This window comes from Protopterus annectens, chromosome 2.part1 (genome assembly GCF_019279795.1).
Source record: "Protopterus annectens isolate FY-2018-M chromosome 2.part1, PAN1.0, whole genome shotgun sequence".
NCBI lineage: Eukaryota > Metazoa > Chordata > Ceratodontiformes > Protopteridae > Protopterus > Protopterus annectens.
In genome coordinates, this window is record NC_056729.1 from 35,485,391 (window position 1) to 35,506,322 (window position 20,932).

The following is a 20,932-nucleotide window of genomic DNA, read 5'->3' on the forward strand; positions in this document are numbered from 1 at the left end:
TATCTGCCCGACCTGTTTCAATCGGGTCTATGAGCCACTACCATTAGAGTTCCTTTGGCTGCAATTTCTAATTTTCATGAGGGTGTCCAAGATTCCTCTCTTATGTCCCATACATTGTGCAAGACCTTCATAAAAGGTGTGAATCATCTGAAGTCACCTTTTAGAGAACCTATTTAACCATGGGATTTATCATTAGTTCTACAAGCTCTGACAATGGCACCTTTTGAACCAGCCTCTTCTTGCGACCTCAAGTATTTGTCATGGAAAATCTTGTTTTTGGTCGCTATTACTTCTGCCAGACGTATTTCTGAACGTCAAGCTTTATGTATCGAGTCCATACTTGATTTTTCATAGCGATAGAGTGTCTCTGAGAACTAATCCGTCATTTCTGCCTAAAGTGATCTCTGAAATGTCCATTAATCAAGCCATTGATATGCCAGTTTTCTTTCCCAACCATTCAAACAGTGGAGAGTATTGCTTACATACCCTTGATATACACAGGCAAATCCATTTTTTTACCTAAACAGGACTAAACACTTTCGTAAATCTGACCAGTAATTGTTGGCCTTTTCTAGATCTAGATTAGGATTGGCTGTTGCTAAGGTCACATTAGCTAGATGGTTGAAGGACTGTGTGACCTTTATTTACACACAACGTAATATCTCGTTGCCTACTACCATGAAAGCTCATTCAACAAGGTCAGTGGCAACTTCTGCTGCCTTCCATGCCAGAGCTTCTTTACATGACATCTGTGCAACTGCAACTTGGGCTACGCCTCATACCTTCATCAATCATTACAAATTGGATTTGGCCTCCAGGGGAAGAGCATCTTTTGGTTCTATGGTTCTCAGGAATGTTCTTCCATGAGAGCCTCCCAGGAATAGAGGTAGCTGGGGACTCTGTCCCATACATAAGGAATGAACGAGGATTAACAATATCAGATAAAGAAGTTATGTCTTACCATAACATTCCATCTGTATTGTTGATCCTCGTTCAGTCATTATGACCCTCCCTCCTTCCCCCTCCTGTGGTTTCTAGTGGATCTCACCATCCAGTTCTCTTAGGTTATTTGACCAGAGGTAGCCTCTACCTTCTTTAACTTGCAAACTTTATCCGAGGTAACAGGGAGAGGGGAATTGTGGGTAAGAGTTTAGCTCGAGAGTTTGAAGCTGATGCGAGCATGGAAAATGGCCGGCTCGGTTCCGAGCTCGGAACTGATACCCATATGTAATGACTGAATGAGGATCAACAATACAGATGGAACGTTATGGTAAGACAGAACTTCTTTTTCTAACCTCCCTGGGGTACACCATCAATGAAAAGAAATCAAAACTAGTCCCCAGTCAAAAGATTGTATTCCTGGGAGCAAGATGGCATTCCTCACTCCAGAAAAACAAGCCTATCTGACAGGCTGTTTTACTCAAATGGCCACCAGAACCCAGTTATCTGCAAGGAAAATTCTGCAGGCCCTAGGGTTCATGGCCTCATGCATCCTACTAATTCCATATGCCAGACTGCATATGAGGAAACTTCGATGGTACTTAAAAAGTCTTTGGTGCCAACATTCCCAGAAACTGTCATTCCCATAATACCCTGTCTAAGGACAGTGTTTCTTTGGTGGGCAGTAGCATGCAACCACAAGAAGGGGACTACCCTTCACCCAACCCCATGCTGCCCAGACCCTAACCACAGACCCATCAAACTAGGCCTGGGGGCACACATGGATGGCAAGTGCATTCAGGACCACTGAAGCCCAAGTCAAATGCATCTGCACATCAACCAGAAAGAAATGCTAGCTGTGCAGCATGCTCTGACAGTTTTCTGATCCCTACTCTCACCAGGACACCTGCTAATAAAAACAGACACCACCACAGTAATGTGGTACATCAACAAGCATGGGGGAACCCACTCTTACCCACTCTGCAGGCTAGCCATGACCCTGTGGAACACGACCTTGGACATGCAGGTCCATCTGCAAGCTCAATTCCTGCCAGGCAAATAAAACTCACTGGCAGATGATTTAAGCAGAAATCTCCTAGACCCACACGAGTGGCAACTAGAGCCCAGCCCCTTCAACCTTCTGATTCAGAAATGGGGAACCTGAGAGGTGGATCCCTTTGCCTCCTCCTGCAATCATCAGCTCAGCAGATTCTGCACCAGGACACCTCACAGCAGGGCCTGGAAAGTGGATGCCCTATCCTTCCAGTGGGTAAATCTCTCTATCTATGCTTTTTCCCCTCTGCCCTTCCTCTTGATTATTGCTCAAGATAAGACAAGACAGACCAAGGACAATTCTGATTGCCCCAGACTGGCCACGCCAACACTGCTACCCACTCCTGCAAAGCCTATCACCGGTGCCACCCTGGCACCTACACCGGAGCCCAACCCTGCTCTCTCAGCAGGGGGGACAGATCTTGCATCTACAACTGCAAACCCTAAATCTTGCAGCCTGGCTTATTCCTTGAATTCTCCCCCAGTGACCAGCCTAAGCAAGCAGGTGCTGGACATCATTGAAGCCAGAAGACCCAGTACAAGGAAATTCTATGCTGATAAGTGGAAAAGGTACTGCTCCTGGATTCAATCTAAAGGAGAGGACACAACTCTGCCCTCCTTGCTTCTAATCCTGGATTACTTAGCAGATCTACTCCACATAGGCCTATCCTTCTCCTCCATTATGATCCATGCCTCTGTCATTTTGGCTCATTACAACACTGAGCCACCTCTCTTCTCTCACCCTCTTATCAAATAGTTCCTGAGAGGGGCAAACAACTTAAGGCTGCCAAGGAGAGCACTCATCCCTGCTTGGGACCTTAATGTTGTACTGGAAAAGCTCACATTACCTCCCCTTTGAACCTGCAGTGTCAGCAGAATTAAAATTCCTCTCTTGGAAAACAGCCTTGCTTCTGGCCATCACTTCAGCAAGGCTGCTGACAGGGTTTCCCTCAGGACTAACCCTTCCTTTATGCCTAAAATAGGTGTACAGTGTGGCTCTCAACCAATCTATCCGTTTGGCTACCTTCTTCCCTAATCCTCAAAATAAAGGGGAAATGATCCTGTACTCCTTGGATGTGCACAGACAGCTCAGAGTCTACCTTGATAGGACTAAGCCCTTCAGAAAATCTGATCAGTTACTAGTCAGCTTTGCAACAGGGGCAGATGGCAAGGCCATTTCTAAGCAAACAGTTTTCAAATGGATAGCACATTTCATCCATTTATGCTACAAGCACCATGGGAAACCAACCCTTCAGGGGGTCAGTGCACATTCCACTAGGGCAACTTCTACGTCTACAGCATTCCTCAGGGGAGTCCCTACCAGGGACATCCTGGAAGCTGCTACCTGTAGTTCTGTACACACCTTCACCAAGCATTACCACCTGCCTATCTTTTCCAAATCCAGGGCAGGTTCTGCAACAGCAGTCCTGCAAGGAATTCTACCCAGCCCTAACTCTTCTTGACTGCCTCTACACTTCTTCAGCTTTGGGAATCTACCCAAGTGTGACGACTGCAACAGTGAAACATGAAGAACATAGTACAGTTGTGTGCACTTACCATAAATGTAGATGTTCGATTGTATTCACTGTTGCAGTCCTGGTTTCCCTCCCTCCAACCCCCTGATGTTCTTCATGTTTCACTGTTGCAGTCATTACATTTGGGTTATCTGCTTGCAGGTAGCCCTCAGTCGGCCTGATTAACAAAGTCTTGGGTCTTGTGTCGATTGCTGTCCCTTCTTCCATGATGTCAGGTCATCAGGGGTATAAAACATGCAGCCGACACCATTACACCAGTCTTTCTTGCCGTGCGGTGCCCGAAGCAGAAGCAGTTCGCAAGTGCCAGTCGGCCGACTCATGAAATTTTCGGTTTCGAGTTTCAGAACCAAAGTCTTCAACTAAAGCTAAGTGCCCCATTGGGGAAACTTTTTCTTGCTCCTTACCGATGTCAGTAAAAGTTAATAATTGCATTACTTGTGGAAAGCAAATACCCCATAAAAATTTTCACTCATACTGTACTCCTTGCCTAGGCCCTGACCAAGACGTACCTTGCTGTAGGTTTTGTGCTTTAATCAGCGCACTATCCGTCGTCTGTATATTTTCGCCTCTAAATATTTCGGTTCTCAGTTTAATTATCCAGAAATGTCATCGGTTAGCCTTCCAACTACCGGAATCTAGTTTGGCCCCTGATTCCCTGCCTCCTGCTCCCAGAAAACCTGACAAATACTACAGGATCCCGGAGTCCCACAAGTTCCATTTTAAAAATCCTATTGCAGATCCAGAGACTATTTCACAGGGGCCCAAGGGCATTAAGGCTTCTACTGCTAAAAATCCTACCCCTTCTGATAGAGACTCCAGGGTGCTGGATAGATGGGATAAGAAGGTTTACACTTCTGCAACCTTGGCCATTAGGGCTTTAAACTGCCAGTTTCATATGTTAAAGTATCAGCAACATGGTACTGGACTGCTTAAACAGAAAATGATGTTGATTCCTGACTGTGTGGAAAATAAAGAATTACAGGATTTAATGCATTCTGCTGAACAAGTTGGAAAACATACTTTGCAATGTGGTTTTGATTCATTAGAGGCCTCTTGTAGGACTGCTGTTACTGGGTCTGTGCTCAGAAGGCATGCCTGATCATGTTAAAGCTAATTGTTGGATGCTCCTTTAAATCAGAATCACCTGTTTGGCAACAAGGCTGAGGAAGTTCTTAAAAAGATGGAAGATAAAGCTAAGTCTATGCAAACTGTTAAAGATTTTTTACAAGGTCAGCCTCCTAGATTTAGTAGGCACTGGCCCTCTAAGAACTGGTCCTTTCCAGCCCTTTCCAGGTCTTCTCAAGCCAAACCCAAACACAACAAAAACCCCAGGTTTCAGTCCCAGAGGACACACAGAACTAAGCAGTGGGGGGCCTCCACTTCCAAATCTGGGAATAATAAGACTTCCCCCCTATGGTAAACTGTCTCAATGACTTCCTTTTAAAATTTCCAAGCACTTATCAACTGACTGCCCATTTGGGGGGAAAGATTGCTCTTCATGCAAAGAATTGGGAACTCATTACCCAAGACAAATGGGTTTTAAATATAGTGTCCCAGGGATACAGATTTTACTTCCACACATTGCCAACACCAAGCAAGTGGCCGGACCTACCCCCAAATCAGTGGGCGGAGGCCCAAAAACAAGTACTTTCTCTCTTAAGCATGGGGGCTATTCAGCTGGTACCAGAAGAGGAAAATGGACAAGGTTTCTACTCGAGACTTTTCCTGGTACCCAGAATAGACAATTCATGGCTTCCTATCCTGGACCTGTCTACTCTAAACACCTTTTTGGAGATTCCAAAATTCAAAATGCTGACTCTTCACCAATTACTTCCTGTGCTAGGCAAGATGCCTGGTTGGCAACAATAGATTTAAAAGAAGCATACCTGCACATCCCAGTCAGGGAATCTTACAGAAGATACCTACGCTTCAAAGCAGGCTACACGCACTATCAGTTCTATGCACTGCCCTTTGGCTTATCTACTGCACCCAGGGAATTCACAAAGTGCCTAGCTCCAGTTATTGCATTTTGCAGGCAAAGAAATATTCAAATATACCCATACCTGGACGATTGTCTAATTCAGGCAGAAAGCCAGGACATACTTTTGAATCATCTGGCCTTTGTAGAAAGGGTTCTGACTTGTCTGGGGTACACCATTAACGAAAATAAATCACACTTGGTACCCTGTTAACAAATTATATTCCTGGGAGCAAGCTTGAATACAACTTCCCAGATGGCTTACCTCACGCCAGAGAAACAAATTCATTTGACAACCTACTTCAAACAAGTGGCGACAAAAACCCTGCTATCTGTAAGACAAATACTCCAAGCCTTGGGGTTCATGGCCTTCTGCATTCTTCTAATTCCATATGCAAGACTGCATATGAGGAAACTACAGTGGTATCTAAAAAGCCTATGGTGTCAACATTCTCAAGACCTAGAAACAATGTTTCCTATCATACCTTGCCTACACCTAGAGTTCCTTTGGTGGGCAGAGGTCTGCCACCAAAACAAGGGACTACCTTTCACACCACCCCCTGCTGCCCAAACCCTAACAACAGACGCATCAGACTATGCATGGGGGGGGGGGGCTCACTTGGCAGGGAAGTGCATTCAGGGCAAATGGAACCCAAGTCAAATGCACCTGCATATCAATCAAAAAGAAATGTTAGTTGTACAGAATGCTCTGACAGCCTTCAAGGACCACATTCTTCCAGGACAACTAATGGTAAAGATGGACAACACCACTGTTATGTAGTACATAAACAAGCAGGGGTGGTACACATTCTTACCCCCTCTACAGACTAGCCATGGCAGTGTGGAACACAGCCTTGAGCTACCAAGTGCACCTACAAGCTCAATTCCTGCCAGGAAAATTAAATACACTGGCAGACGGACTAAGCAGAAAACTCATGGACCCACACGAGTGGAAACTGGATTCAAGGATTTTCAACATGTTGTCAAGCAAATGGGGGAGCCCAGATATAGACCCGTTTGCCTCTCCCCAGAACTACCAATTGGACAAATTTTGCACAAGGACTCCCCACAAACAAGCCTGGAAAGTGGATGCTCTGTCCTTCAGCTGGAAAAACCTATCAGTCTATGCCTTCCCCCCTCTGCCTCTGCTCTCCAAAATACTACTAAAAATCAAACAGGACAAACCAAGGATGATTTTGATTGCTCCAGACTGGCCGCACCAACACTGGTACCCCCTCCTGCCCAGTGTGTCATGGTTATCTCCATGGCACCTGCCTCAGACTCCTTCCCTGATGTCTCAGCAGGAGAACCAGATTCTGCACCCTAAGCTTCCAACACTGAACCTTACAGTCTGGCTAATTACATAATCTCTCCTTTACCATCCCTCAGCAAACCTGTGATGAATATCATTTTAGAGGCAAGGAGGCCTAGTACTAGAAAATCTTATGCTGAAAAATGGAAAAGATTCTGTGCCTGGAACCAATCTCAAGGGATGAGCACAGCAGCACCCAATTTAACTCAGATTTTATAATACTTAACTGAGATGCTTCACAAGGGCCTGTCTTTTTCCTCCATTAAAATCCACGCGCAAGCCATTTCAATCCACTGCTCAAGCAGTTCCTCAGTGGGGCCAGAAATTTGAGACCACCCAAGAGCGCTCCAACCTCAACCTGGGACCTTAACTTTGTCTTGGAGAAACTCACTCTACCTCCTTTCGAGCCAGTTGCTACTGCAGACTTAAATTTTCTTTCTTGGAAAACAGCTTTCCTTTTAGCAATCACTTCAGCTAGAAGGGTATCTGAATTACAGGCCTTTATGGCAGTGGAGCCTTCCATCATCTTTCATACTGACAGAGTGTCCCTCAGAACCAATCCATTTTTCATGCCCAAGGTGGTAGCCAATGTGACTCTTAATCAGTCCATTCATTTGCCAACCTTCTTTCCCAATCCACAGAATAAAGGGGAATGGATACTGCATTCCTTAGATGTGCACAGACAACTTAGATTGTACATGGACAGGACTAAACCTCAAAGGAAATCTGAACAACTGCTGGTGGCATTTGCTGCAGGGGCAGAGGGGAAGGCTATTTCAAAGCAAACCATTTCAAAATGGATAAGCCCTTGCATTCATTTCTGCTATAAGCACCATGGAAAACCTATCCCCCAGGGGATCAGACCTCACTCCACCAGGGCTGCATCTACCACTATAGCCTTTCTCGGAGGCATCCCTACCACGGACATCCTAGAAGCTGCTACCTGGAGTTCTATACATACTTTCACCAAGTATTATCATTTGACAATTTTCTCTAAATCCAGAGCTGGCTTTGCCACTGCAGTCTTGCAGGGCCTTATAGCTGGCCCTAATGGTATCTAAATTCCTCCTCCCAACCATAGCTTTGGGAATCTACCCAAATGTAATGACTGCAACAGTGAAACATGAACATAGTACAGTTGTGTACACTTACCATAAATGTAGATGTTCGAGTGTATTTACTGTTGCAGTCCTGGTTATTCTCCCTCCAGCCACCAAAAATCTTTTGACTATGCTTAAAAGCCTTTTTGGTGTATTTGCTTTTTTGTTGGAGGTATATCTTTGTACTTTTATATTTAATTTCTTCCCATTAGGGGGCACCTGACATCTGGGGCAAGACAAAATGATGTAATGGCGTCGGCTGCATGTTTTATACCTCTGATGTCATGGAAGAAGGGACAGCAACTGATGCAGGACCCAAGACTTTGTTAATCAGGCCGACTGAGGGCAACCTGCCAGCAGATTACCCAAATGTAATGACTGCAACAGTGAATACACTCGAACATCTACATTTCTGGTAAGTGTACACAACTGTACTTTTTTCTCTCTCTCTAAACTCTCTATGCCTTTTATTAACCCCCCCCCCTTTCAGGGGTATTGGTATTTACTTTTTACTGGTGGTGTTTTCCCCCACCATAACCTAGCTCCCTATTGGGGGGCTCCTGACATTTGGGGCAAGAAAAACTGATGCAATGGCATTGGCTGCCTGTTTTTCTACCCCTGATGATCTGATGTCAGTCCTGGAGTGACAGCATCCAACGCAGAAATACTAAAACTCTGGTATTCAGGCCAACTGAGGGCTACCTGCAGGCAGACAACCCAAGTGTGATGACTGCAACAGTGAATACACTCGAACATCTACATTTATGGTAAGTGTACACAACTGTACTTTTGAATTTCCATGCAGTTTCTTTCCTGGTTTCCCTACTTTTCCTGCTTTGGCCACTGTGGCAGGCTTAAGATCGTCCTTGGCAGAGATAGATTTCTCAGTTTATATTTTTTCCTAAGTCATTGTTCTTATTTTTATTTTTTAAGTGCCAGTGTTTTTGAACTCCTGAAACCCTTTTGTCTTGTGTCACTTCCCCTTGAAAAGAAATACTTGTGTGTGTGTGTGTGTGTGTGTGTGTATACATATGTATATGTTTTTTTTTCTGTATAGCTGTTTTCTTGGGTATGGTCTATTTGTAATTTAGCTAAGAGGTGTTATATCGCCTGCTTGTTTTTGGGTTTCTTCCTGACTAAATGGAGAATAAGAATAGTAGAAAGTTTATCACAAGAATGTTCTATTTGTAAATCCTTCATTATTCAAGCTCTGCCCAACCAGACAGGCAGACTAATCTTGAAAGGTTTGCTACCTCTTGACCCAGAGACAGACCAGTCTGAGAGAGAAAGATGAAAGGCAAATCTAAAGGTAAGGACAAAGATCAATGGAAAAGGAAAAACTAATGATCTAACCGCCACATCAGATCAAAAGGTACCAAGATTGGAGTTGACTTTACAACTCCTGTCAAACCATTGATTTTGGCTCCAATTGTCCCTGAGATGGTAGTGATTTTGGCTAAATCTCTAAAATGTTTAATCTGATGCAGTCTTTTCCATCCTCCTCAAGCTGTGGATTATCAGATCCAAGGCTAGCATTTTAGACTTTTCAACTCTGAAGCTCTGCCTCCTGTCCCATAGTACCCTGCCTTCCCTGATTCTCCTCAGGTCTCATTTGCTGTTTCAACCTTGAGATGCAATCTCCAATGATCCATTTTGATAAGTACTATTTCAATATGTTTTCAGCATTTTTCTGTAGGTTCCTGTAGATTTTTCCATCAGGAATGAGTGGGATTAGCTAGAGTTCTGTCAAATTGTAGTGTTTCTTTCCTTTTTGGATAAAATTTATTTTTATCTTTGGGTTTCTTGTTTATGTGAGTGGCTTCCTGCTGCCACTTCTTTTCCTGCCCTCCTGTTTAAAAATAAAACTTAACCTTTGTAGTTTAACTTTGCACTTCAACTTTTTAATGATTTTCTAGTGTTAGAATTCAGATATGTTCTGTTAGTTGCGAGTGTGTGAGGCTATTTGACTATGTGATGGAAAAGCAGGTTTTGAACTTTAAAAAAATGTTTGGGTTGCAGGCACAAGTAGCCTCGCTAAGATTCACATGATAATGCATGTACTCAATAACCAAGTGGAAAAAACTGAAGTACACAAACACCAGTAATCCAAAAAAAAAAAAACTCCAGTTGCTTTCCAGGGTCAATAAAGGCCACCTAGTTTTAGTATCAAGTACGTTTATTTGAACATAAAACAAAAAAACCCCACAAACTTTTACTTTCCCATCAATGGACTTAGCGCTTTCATTTCCTTAGTCTGGAAACATCATCAGAGTCAAAAACATCTTCACAACATTCCATTTAAATACACACAACACCTACATCATTGGCCATAATTAATTAACTTCCTGTTTTTTTTTTTTTAAAACTATAATTGTTAATAATAATACTAAAAATATGTCAACAATCTCCTATGTAAAACATATATACATATATCTTAGACCCTACATAAATATATACATTAACCTACATAAAAACTATGCACTTAAGCAGTAAAACTGTGTTGAACTAATACAAAAACAATGAACTATAAATAAATATAAAGCTTGACAATACTATTAATAATTACTTGCTCTAATTTTAAGAGCTGGCAACAATGAAATATGGTCATTGAGCCCCGTTGGGTTACAAGCATCTAGTTGTAATTGCCAAATTAGCTCTCTAAGCTCTAATTTGGCCTCCTAGTCCCCTCGTCTTTCATTCAATTTAACCTGCTCAATGACTCAATTGTTCTAAGAGATATGTATATATGTTTTACGTAGGAGAATGTTGACATATTTTTAGTAATATTATTAACAATTATAGAGTTTTTAAAAAAAAAAAACAGGAAGTTAATTACGACCAATGATGTAGGTGTTGGATGTATTTAAATGGAATGTTGTGAAGAAGTTTTTGACTCTGATGATGTTTCCGGACAAAGGAAATGAAAGCGTTAAGTCCATTGATGTGAAAAGTAAAAGTTTGTGGTGGTGGTTTTTGTTTTATGTTCAAATAAACGTACTTGATACTAGAATGAGGTGTCCTTTATTGACCCTGGAAAGCAACTGGAGTTTTCTTTTGATAAATGCATGTACTGTCTAGGTATGCTCTGCTTTTGGGCCCAGAGCCTTCAAAGGATTAAATGGCTAAGTTAGTCCTGAAGGAATTTTACCATCTGCTTCTAGCTCCGCTTCTGTATCTTCTTCTCCCCCAACAAAAAAGACTGGAGAGAAGAGATGTGAGGAAGATAGAAGGAGAGAGATACGCCTTACAATTAAGAAGAAGAGGACAAAGATAAAGTTAGAGAGAGGATCACATATGTTTTTCTGCCTTTTTTTGGAAGAGCAACTAGATCCAAAAATCTAAAGGTCTTAGGCTCATCCTGTTCTGATATGCCATCAGCAGCCCCTCAGCACTGATCACCTACAGTTAGGACTCCGGGTCCAGAGTTCTTAGACTGTCCAGCACTGAGCATTCCAAGCTCCTTTCTCACAGTGACTCCAGCCTGAAGCAGGCTACAATCCCAATTCCTTTCTATATCTCCCACTCCAGAGTTTTCACTGGAGCTGTTCCAGATTCAGATCCAGGCCTCTCCCTTTCAGGTCCGAGAGTTTAGCCTCCTTTTCTAATCCTTCCAGGTTGTCTTCATTGGCTTCGTTTAAGTTTACAGATCTGTTGGAAGTGTCAGGGCTGTGAGTTGGAGCAACTTATGTGCACTTTCTTAAAAGCCCAGATGGACTCTGGGATTATCCGACTTCCACGACTCCAAGGTGAAAGGGTCCCATTATTTTGGCTCCAGCCTTGACTGTTCCTCCTAGGCCCATCATTCAGTGCCAGGGCTCACTGTTCCGACTGCACCATATCCTTCCCAGTTGTCTGTGCTGACAGCTTGTCTGACTCCTACACTGCCTCTTTCCTTGATCTTCTTGACTGCAGTTCCTTCATAGCAGAGTGTATCTCACAGCCAAAGCTTTGGGGTTGATGCCCAAGGATCCATATCAACTGTTAGACTTTCAGAACCTTCCGTTCCTTTTGCCATCTCTGCCTTGGATTGCTTGGCTCCAGTCTCTGTGTCAAATCAGCCAGGGTTGGCATTGTGTACGCTCCTTTTCTTAGATCTTTAGATCCCAGGGGAGCCATGTCCAGCTGCTAAGACTCTGCTTTGGCATTCAGCATCACAGAGAGGATACTTTTTCATTCTGTGACTGGGGTTTCTATTATTAAGTCAATTCCATTCCAATCCTTTTATCCATCCGGTACTTCAGGCTCACATCAGTTACCTTTGGTATAGCCCACACCATTAGACTTCAACTAGTCCCATGCTGTGAGATCCTCTGTTTTTTCAGTGTCCCCTCTGAGACACACACACACACACACACACACACACACACACACACACACACACACACACACACACACACACACACAGCAGCAGCACATGTGAAGAGTAATTGCAAGAGGAAGCAGTTTGCTCCCTTGATGAGTCATTTATTGAAGATTCCAAATTCATTGAAAGAGATGGGGCCCCAAAATCCCCATGAGAAGACTCCTCCTTTAATGACTTACTGGAATTGATAAAGCAGCATGGGGAATGGCCAGATGCAGCTCTTATCCCTTAGGAGTTGGTTGTTCTTGAGGCATTTGTAGCATGGCCGTCTGTGACCTGGGTGATTCCCCCTCCAGATGTCCTTGTCAATTTATTATCCCAGAGGATGTGGAGAGAACCTGATGTGGTGGAGCCATTCCCTTGGAAACATAATAAAGTTTTAGCCCCTCCCAAGAATAGACAACTTTGAAGAAAGAGAGAGTGCTGGATGCTATTGTGGCTGCTCTAACCACCAAGCAGGATATCTCCAAGGACAGTTCTACAATCCACCCAACAAACAAGGAATTGCAAGCATTGGACCATATAAGGAGGCACACTTATGCTTCAGCCACATTTACCTTGCATGCACTGAACTATTTGGCTCACCTGATCAGGCTCCAATGGGATCTTATCTCGGAGATATCTAAGATGGTAATGACACAACAGCCTCTGATGACTCAAAAGTCTGTCTCATTTGCCTACTATGCAGTACATCTCAAAAGTATCCATGAGACTTCTCTTGAACACTGCAGATGGTATGGCTCATGCAGCAATATTACTACTCACCACCAAGCGTGGATGAGCTTTTGTAACTTTGCAGACTGTTTTAATATGCCTTCTCTATAAACTCCTCTTTCTATGGTTCCACTTCTTTTTAAACAAGAAACATGTGAATTATCATTTATGGCATAGGCAATCATACATTTATATAAATGAAAACAAACCATGCTGACATATTTTTAGTTGCAAACATTTACATCACCTGTAATTTTCTATTTGGTCATTGTAAGTCAGACATTACATAGCTCATTCAGTTTCTGCCTTACCTTAAACCCGATTCCTCCTCCATAACATTATTCTGCATGTATTGTTCCCACAATTAAACAATCATTGTACATAGAAATGCATTGAGTTACTGCCTCTTACTGACAAGGAGGGATTATACACATTAAAGTCACAAGAATTTACTGGCCTCCAACACCACTTGCCAGTATAATTAATTCAGCCTCAGGACAAGTTTTTGTGTGTTGTTACAAGAGAATTTGTTTCACATTTTATTTGCCAATGTAAAAGCATTACATTTTTACATAACCCAACATAAATAATCCAAATTTTGTTATTTCCCCAGTAATCAAATAAGAACAATAATTACAAGCACCACATTTAAATACACCAGAAAATATCCTTCAGGGTGTTCCCTTCCCTATAATATGTTTTTATTCACCCCTGGAAAATGTGATTTAATTTAGATATGTTAACATCAAGGTATTTCAATTCATCAGTAGTGAATTTGTAATCTACCATACAACTTCCATAAACTACTATATTCTGAATTCAGTACAAACTTATTCTCCCAGAAGGACATTATAGTGTTAGCATAAGATTCAAGTAGCATTTCTTCGAACCATTCAAGGCCTACATCATGGGGTATACTTGTAAATAAGTCAATCACATAAATAACATTGTTGTCACAAACAAGCTTTTTTATCTTCTGGGTCACTTTCATCTTTATGCACCTTTGGTATCCAAATATGGATCAATAACTCCATCCATTAATCAAGGATATTCTGGTGTATTTGGTGTTATCATTTAATATGTCAAACATTTTGCTCTCATAGTTAATGGCATCCATATCATAATTCTTATATTCTTGTTCTCACTTAATGATTTCAAAGTTTTCAACTCTGGGTCTGTTAAATTAGACTGCACTTTGTGACAACTCAGAATTTTCCTAAGCTCGTGTTCCAAGCTCAATTCAAAGTTTCTTAGCTGAGGGTGTGTTGGGGATTAAAGGTGCTCACATTGTTCATGTTGACACCATTTCCTTTAAAATATAATTCTAAGTTTTTCTTCCTGATAAATAATTTAATATCAATTAAAAGTTTAAAAATATTTGTTTTCTCTCTAGGTATAAAACCAAAACCTTTTGTCAATAGTTCAAAATGACTACTGTTAATTGCTACATCTGTGTAATTAAAAATATTAAAATCTTTATAACTGTATTTGAAACCACAGTTTGTAATTATTTTCCTGAGCTCCCCAGTTTCTGGTTTTGTAGTTTTGAATTGTAAGTAACAGGTTCTGCATAAGTCTCTCAGATAAAGGTGGAAATGCAGCATCATAATCATTCTCTAAAGGCAATTCATTGTCAGAAATGTCATTGTTAGGTTCTCTGAAGTGATTAATGTCATAATTTCTAACATTCCTCACCCAATTTCTTTGTTTTGTATTCATTTAAATCTCTCTCAATCTTGTTTAATTTTCTGTTTTTAACCTCCAAACATTTACTTTCTAAATTATTTAATAGTTTATGATATTTGCTATGTCCTTGTTTATACATTCTACAGTTTCTTGCAACTTCTTTATTTCTACCTCATTATTTTTAATGATAGCCCTCATTATATCAAAACCACAATTATCAAAAGCCTCTATTAGTTCAAAATAAAACTCTGTATTTCTGTTCTAAACAATACTTTAAATAAGTGTTATCCATTTCTAACATTTTGCATTTGTATAAAAATAGTCCAGGTCATCAAGCTTTTGAGAAAAAGTTCCTTGTAGTTTATCATTGGTGTTGAAATCATAAACAACATTGAATAAGTCACTGAAATGTCTTTTTGTACCTGTAGAGTTTAAACTACCACCAGGGCCAAAACGAACTCCTTCATTTTTCTAACATTGTTAGGCTGCTCAGATTGTCCGTGGTCGGTTTCTTCAAGCAAAATCCGAGGAAACCATCCAGACTGCTGGATCCTGCTCCATTTCGCCTTTCTACATCTCTGGAATCATTTTTCATTAGTCTTTGCTCCATTGCTTGCCACACTTAGCAGGTGATTCCATCCCAAAGTTACTAGTAACCAAAAACGGAGGATGCAGAACAAACCAGTAAGCAGAAACAAAGCACCCTGGAACACTGCTAGGTAGGCAAACAAATTTATTAGATTACACTAATACATTCAGTTAACTGCTTTTATATACTCATCCAAATTTTAAAAACAGCCAGTAAAACACTCAGTGAAAACATTGATTGTACATAGAAAAGCATTGAGTTTCTGCCCTCTACTGACAAGGTGGATTATTACACATTAAAGTCACAATTTTGCTGATCTCATTTTTAATACAAGTGAGATCATGTCATTTAAACCAGGGAATTTACTTGGCCTCAACACACACTTGCCAGTATAATTGGCACAACCTCTAATATAAAACTGAAATTCAGCCTCAGGACAAGTTTTTGTGTGTTTGTACAGAGAATTTGTTTTTTTACATAACCCAACATAAATAATCCCTTTTGTGTTACAAGGTTGTGCTTATGGATGCCATTAACTATGAGAGCAAAATGTTTGACATATTAAATGATAACACCAAATACACCAGAATATCCTTGAATGAAATTTTTATGTTATTTTAAATGACTTATTAATGGATGGAGTTATTGACATGAGTACTTTTAAATATTTGCATGTAGACAAACCGAGAATACCCTCCATATTTGGGATACCAAAGGTGCATAAAGATGAAAGTGACCCACCGTCACTGCACCTTTGGCCAGTACATTGACCAGAAGATAAAAAGCTTGTTTGTGACAACAATGTTATTTTAAAAGATTCGTGGCATTTCTTAGGAAAACTAAATGAATCACTTGCAAATGAAACAAAAGGTTTTGGTACCTTGGATGTGATTGACTTATTTACAAGTATACCCCATGATGTAGGCCTTGAATGGTTCAAGAAATGCTACTTGAATCCAAACTACTAGGGCACAATGAGTTCAGAACTGTATTGTTATTAATGGAGATTGTCCTAAAGAATAATTTTATATTCTTTCAGAGTAGTATTTTCGACAAACATGCTAACACTATAATGTACTTCTGGGAGAATAAGTTTGTACTGAATTAAGAATATAGTAGTTTATGGAAGTTGTATGGTAGATTTCCAAGATGAATTTGGTAGCTTTGTGGAATACCTAAATGGTACCACAGAATTTTTAAAATTCACTCACAAATTCACTACTGATGAATTGAAATACCTTGATGTTAACATATCTAAAACTGAGTTGAGTCTAGAATTTATAGAAAAGAGACCTTTTCTAATTCTTATCTGCACTACTCAAGTTACCAGAAAAGGAGTGTTATTGTGTAGAATGACTTCTGATGATGCTTGTTATGGTAACGAATGTAAAACCTGAGAAACATGTTCCTGAATAGAGGCTACCCGAAGAGCTCATTGATAGAGTTTCCAAAGAAGTCAGTGATGGGAGGAAGGGAAGGTTTGCCCTGTATTGGGTAAAATTGAAGATGTTGCAACTCAACAAGTCACAAACAAGAAAGTAGATGGGTTAAATAATGAATTGGTATCATTACCACATATGATGGACAAGCTGGTGTGATCAAAAGAATTTTTGACAAAGAGTGGATTAACTTTTCTAAAGTTTCTGACTTAAATCACATTTTCCAGGGTGAAATAAAACATATTTATAGGAAAGGGAACACCCTGAAGGATATTTTTGAAAGAGGTAGTAAAGGGAATTCAAGGTTAGCAGGTACAAACAAAAGCTGGTGTATTTAAATGTGGTGCTTGTAATTATTGTTCTTATTTGATTACTGGGGATACCATTACTTTACCTGCCAGAAATAACAAAATTTTAACTTTAAAACTTTTGCAAATTGTTTATTTATGTTGGGTTATGTAAAAATGTAATGCTTTTACATTGGCAAGAGTGAAAGAAAGGTTAAGCAGAGAATTTATGAGCACACCTATGATATTAAATGTGAAACAAATTCTCTGTACAAACACACAAAAACTTGTCCTGAGGCTGAATTTCAGTTTTTATATTAGAGGTTGTGCCAAAGGACCCCAGGGGCGGTATGTGGGAGACTTTAGTTGAATACAGGGAATTATACTGGCAAGTGGTGTTGGAGGCCAGTAAATTCCCTGGTTTAAATGACATGATCTCACAAAATGAGATCAGCAAAATTGTGACTTTAATGTGTAATAATCCTCCTTGTCAGTAGAGGGCAGTAACTCAATGCATTTCTATGTACAATGATTGTTTTCACTGATTGTTTTTACTGGCTGTTTTTTAAAATTTGGATGAGTATATAAAAGCAGTTAACTGAATGTATTAGTGTAATCTGATGAAGTTGTGATTTGATTCGGCTTAATAAATTTGTTTGCCTACCTAGCAGTGGTTCAGGGTGCTTTGTTTCTGCTTATTGTTCCCACAATTCCCATTTTTTTCTCTGTAATTTGCTTCTCTCTTTTTCTAAAGATCCTACTTTGTTCTTTTATGTCTGTTACTATATTCACTATTTCTAGTACAGTTGGTTTAGACTTTGGTGTTGATGCCCTAGGATCCAGATCAACTGTCCTTTGGCCATTTTTGTTTTGGATTGCTTGGCTCTAGTCTCTATGTCTGATGCGACAGGGTTGGTGTTGGGTGCCGGTCCCTTTCTTGGATATTCAGATCCCTGGGGGGGGGGGGGGGGCATGTCCTGCTACTTTTTTGGCAGCTCTGATTCTGTACCACTGCTCAAAAAAATAATTTCCTTAGTTAAACCAATTTGTTCACCCAGTATTTCTGACAGAGTAGTCTATATGGAATTTTTAAAGTCTGCCAACTCTTACACTATATATATATATATATATCTATACACACACACACACACACACACACATATATATATATATATATATATGTGTGTGTATATATACACACATATACATATAAATATACACACACACACATTATATATATATATATATATATATATATATATATATATATATATATATATATATATATATATATACACACACACACATACACATATACATATATATGTGTGTGTGTGTTCCCAATTACCTCTGTCTTCACCATCACATCTCTAACATTTGCCATCTACCTGAAAAAAAATTCTTTGGAGTTTGTTTAGGGTATAAAATAGCTTTGCTAACACAAGCAAAAATCCTAAATCTTCTAGACTTTGCTGCATATTTAGGTGCAATACATATATTTTCCTATTGTTTCTTTGTTTCTTTGTGAATTGCTTATCCAGTCTCTCTTCCCAGTCCTTTCTAACCTCCTCTGATTTATTCCTATAGTTGTCATGCAATATTTTATATGCCCTACTCTCTTTATTAACAGCAGCTTGTGTTCTAGAATCTCTTAAAAACTCTACCAGTACTGGTCTTTCACTTAGGATCCTCCTGTTCCTTTCTCTTTGCCTGTGCTCTGATATCAGTCCTTAATAGGGAGGGGAGTCTCTAGCTTGCAGTCAAAATGAATTACTGACATCTTCCCATTAAGTTACCTTCCCACTCTAATAATTTGCTGCTGATACCTTTGTTCTTTTGCCAGTTTTCTCCAGTAAATTCCAGTCCCCTTTTACATACTCTCTGAACCCCTAAGTGCAGTGATCCCTATCAGCAGAATATTTTTTCTCCATTCCAGTGTTGGCTTAGTTCTTAGAATACTTTGTTACTTTATGAATATAATATTCTGTATGGGTATTGTTCTCTTTAAGGATCCACATCTAAAATCCCATTCTCTCCTTATTTCTTGAGCTTCCCCCAATTTCTCCATCATCCTCCTTTTTAAATTCTAGCTTTTACTTCAATTCCTCTCTGTTTAACGGATAGGTGGGGAAGTGCCAGTGTCTTATTTTTATTTCATTACCCTGCATTTTTATTTCTTAGTGGCACGTGATCTGAAATAGTTATTTTATGCATATTAAATGCACATGTTCCTGTAAAAATATAATTTCTGTCTAGCCTGGCCAAGTTTTTGTATCTTGAGGAATAATATGCAAATTCTTTCTGAACTCCCCCTACTGAATTCACATCTTCCATACCAAATATTTTCATATTTGTCTTCAAAATTCTACCCTCTTTTGTTATATTTTCTCTTATGTGCCCCACAGATAGATCCGGAATGTTGCAAGTAAAATTCCAGTCCCTACCAAAAACTAATATTCCTTGCTGAAAGCTGATTATTTCTCCCAGAATTTATATTTCACCTAAAACTGATACAATGGAAATGAATACTCCCTTGCCAACAGACACTTACTACTATAAATCTACCACTGTCATCTTTTTTTTTCCTGTTCTGTCATTATTGGCACACCTCTAGCAATTAATGTAGGTACTCCCTTTTTCCTTTGTGTGTGATATTCTGCTGAGTAACCATCCTGAAATCCTTTCTTTATCAAATTAGCATGCTCAGTTCTTTCCAAAAGTGTCTCCTGTAGCATAACTATTTGCACTCTGCATTTTTTAAATATAGTTTACTACTCTCTTTTTTATATATACATGTCAGGCCATTCACATTAAAAGGTAATACAGAAAATGTTGCCATTCTAATAAGAAGGTATTATTCCCACCTGTTATGTATAACAGCTTGCTTTAGTTAATGTCTAGTTTCAGCTTTTGTGTTACATGCATACACTAATGTTTGGCATGTTGATCTTTTATGTAGTTGTTTCTTGTCATATTGTAAACCCATTTTACATCTTGCAAGATACTATTTTAATAAAAACCCCAAAAAAACCCCCCAAAAACAAGCACACCCCCCAGAACACCCCATAACCAATTAACTTAATGCAAACACACAAAACTGTGTACATCTTCAAATAATGAAATTTAACTCTCCTAATTGAAACAGTTGTTCCAGATTGACAGCTATACTCACAGGCTTGAACTGACCTATAATGAAGGATCAAAGGTTGTCTTTTTTTCATCTGATTCAACATGTGGGTTGTCAGATCCAGCCAGAGCCAACCTCAGTGCCTTATACCAAAACTTTGGCTCTGAGAGCTGTCACTTCTCCCCTACCCACAATTCCTTTGTCATGCCCGAATTACCTCAGATCTCGTTTACCACCTGCCCAACTGGACTTGTGGACCGAGAGCTCCATTACATTTCACTATAAGTGAAGCTGTTTCCCTCTTTTTTCAAATTTTTTCTATAGTGATTAGATTTTAGTAGTACTAGGTATTTTGTATTAGTAATATATATTAGATTAGTGTGGTTTTCAAGTTTTTTGGTCTTTGGACTAATGTTAGGTAAATGGGGTTTCTTAGATTATCTTAAAATAATTATGATAGTTTGATCCTTTAAATAGCTTTAGATATCTTGTTTGAATTTACATAGTACATTTTTCAACTTTTAATGTCAGAAAGGTCTACAGACTTGAAGAAGTGCTCATACCATGGGCAAAAAATTCCACCTCAAGATCCACACAAGTAGTGTGTTTACTGTTTGGTGCCTTGCCTCTGCAATATTCTTGTTTGATTTGTGCTGCATTTGGCACCAAATTCCTCCAAGTAAGAAAGGAGAAACTCATTTTGAAAAGGCTTCTTCCCCTCTCAGATAAGGTCCAAAATGTCTTTCAACCTGGAAGCACCCACTACTTTCCCTTACACTGATAGAAAGAGAGACAAGGAGAGGGAAAGGT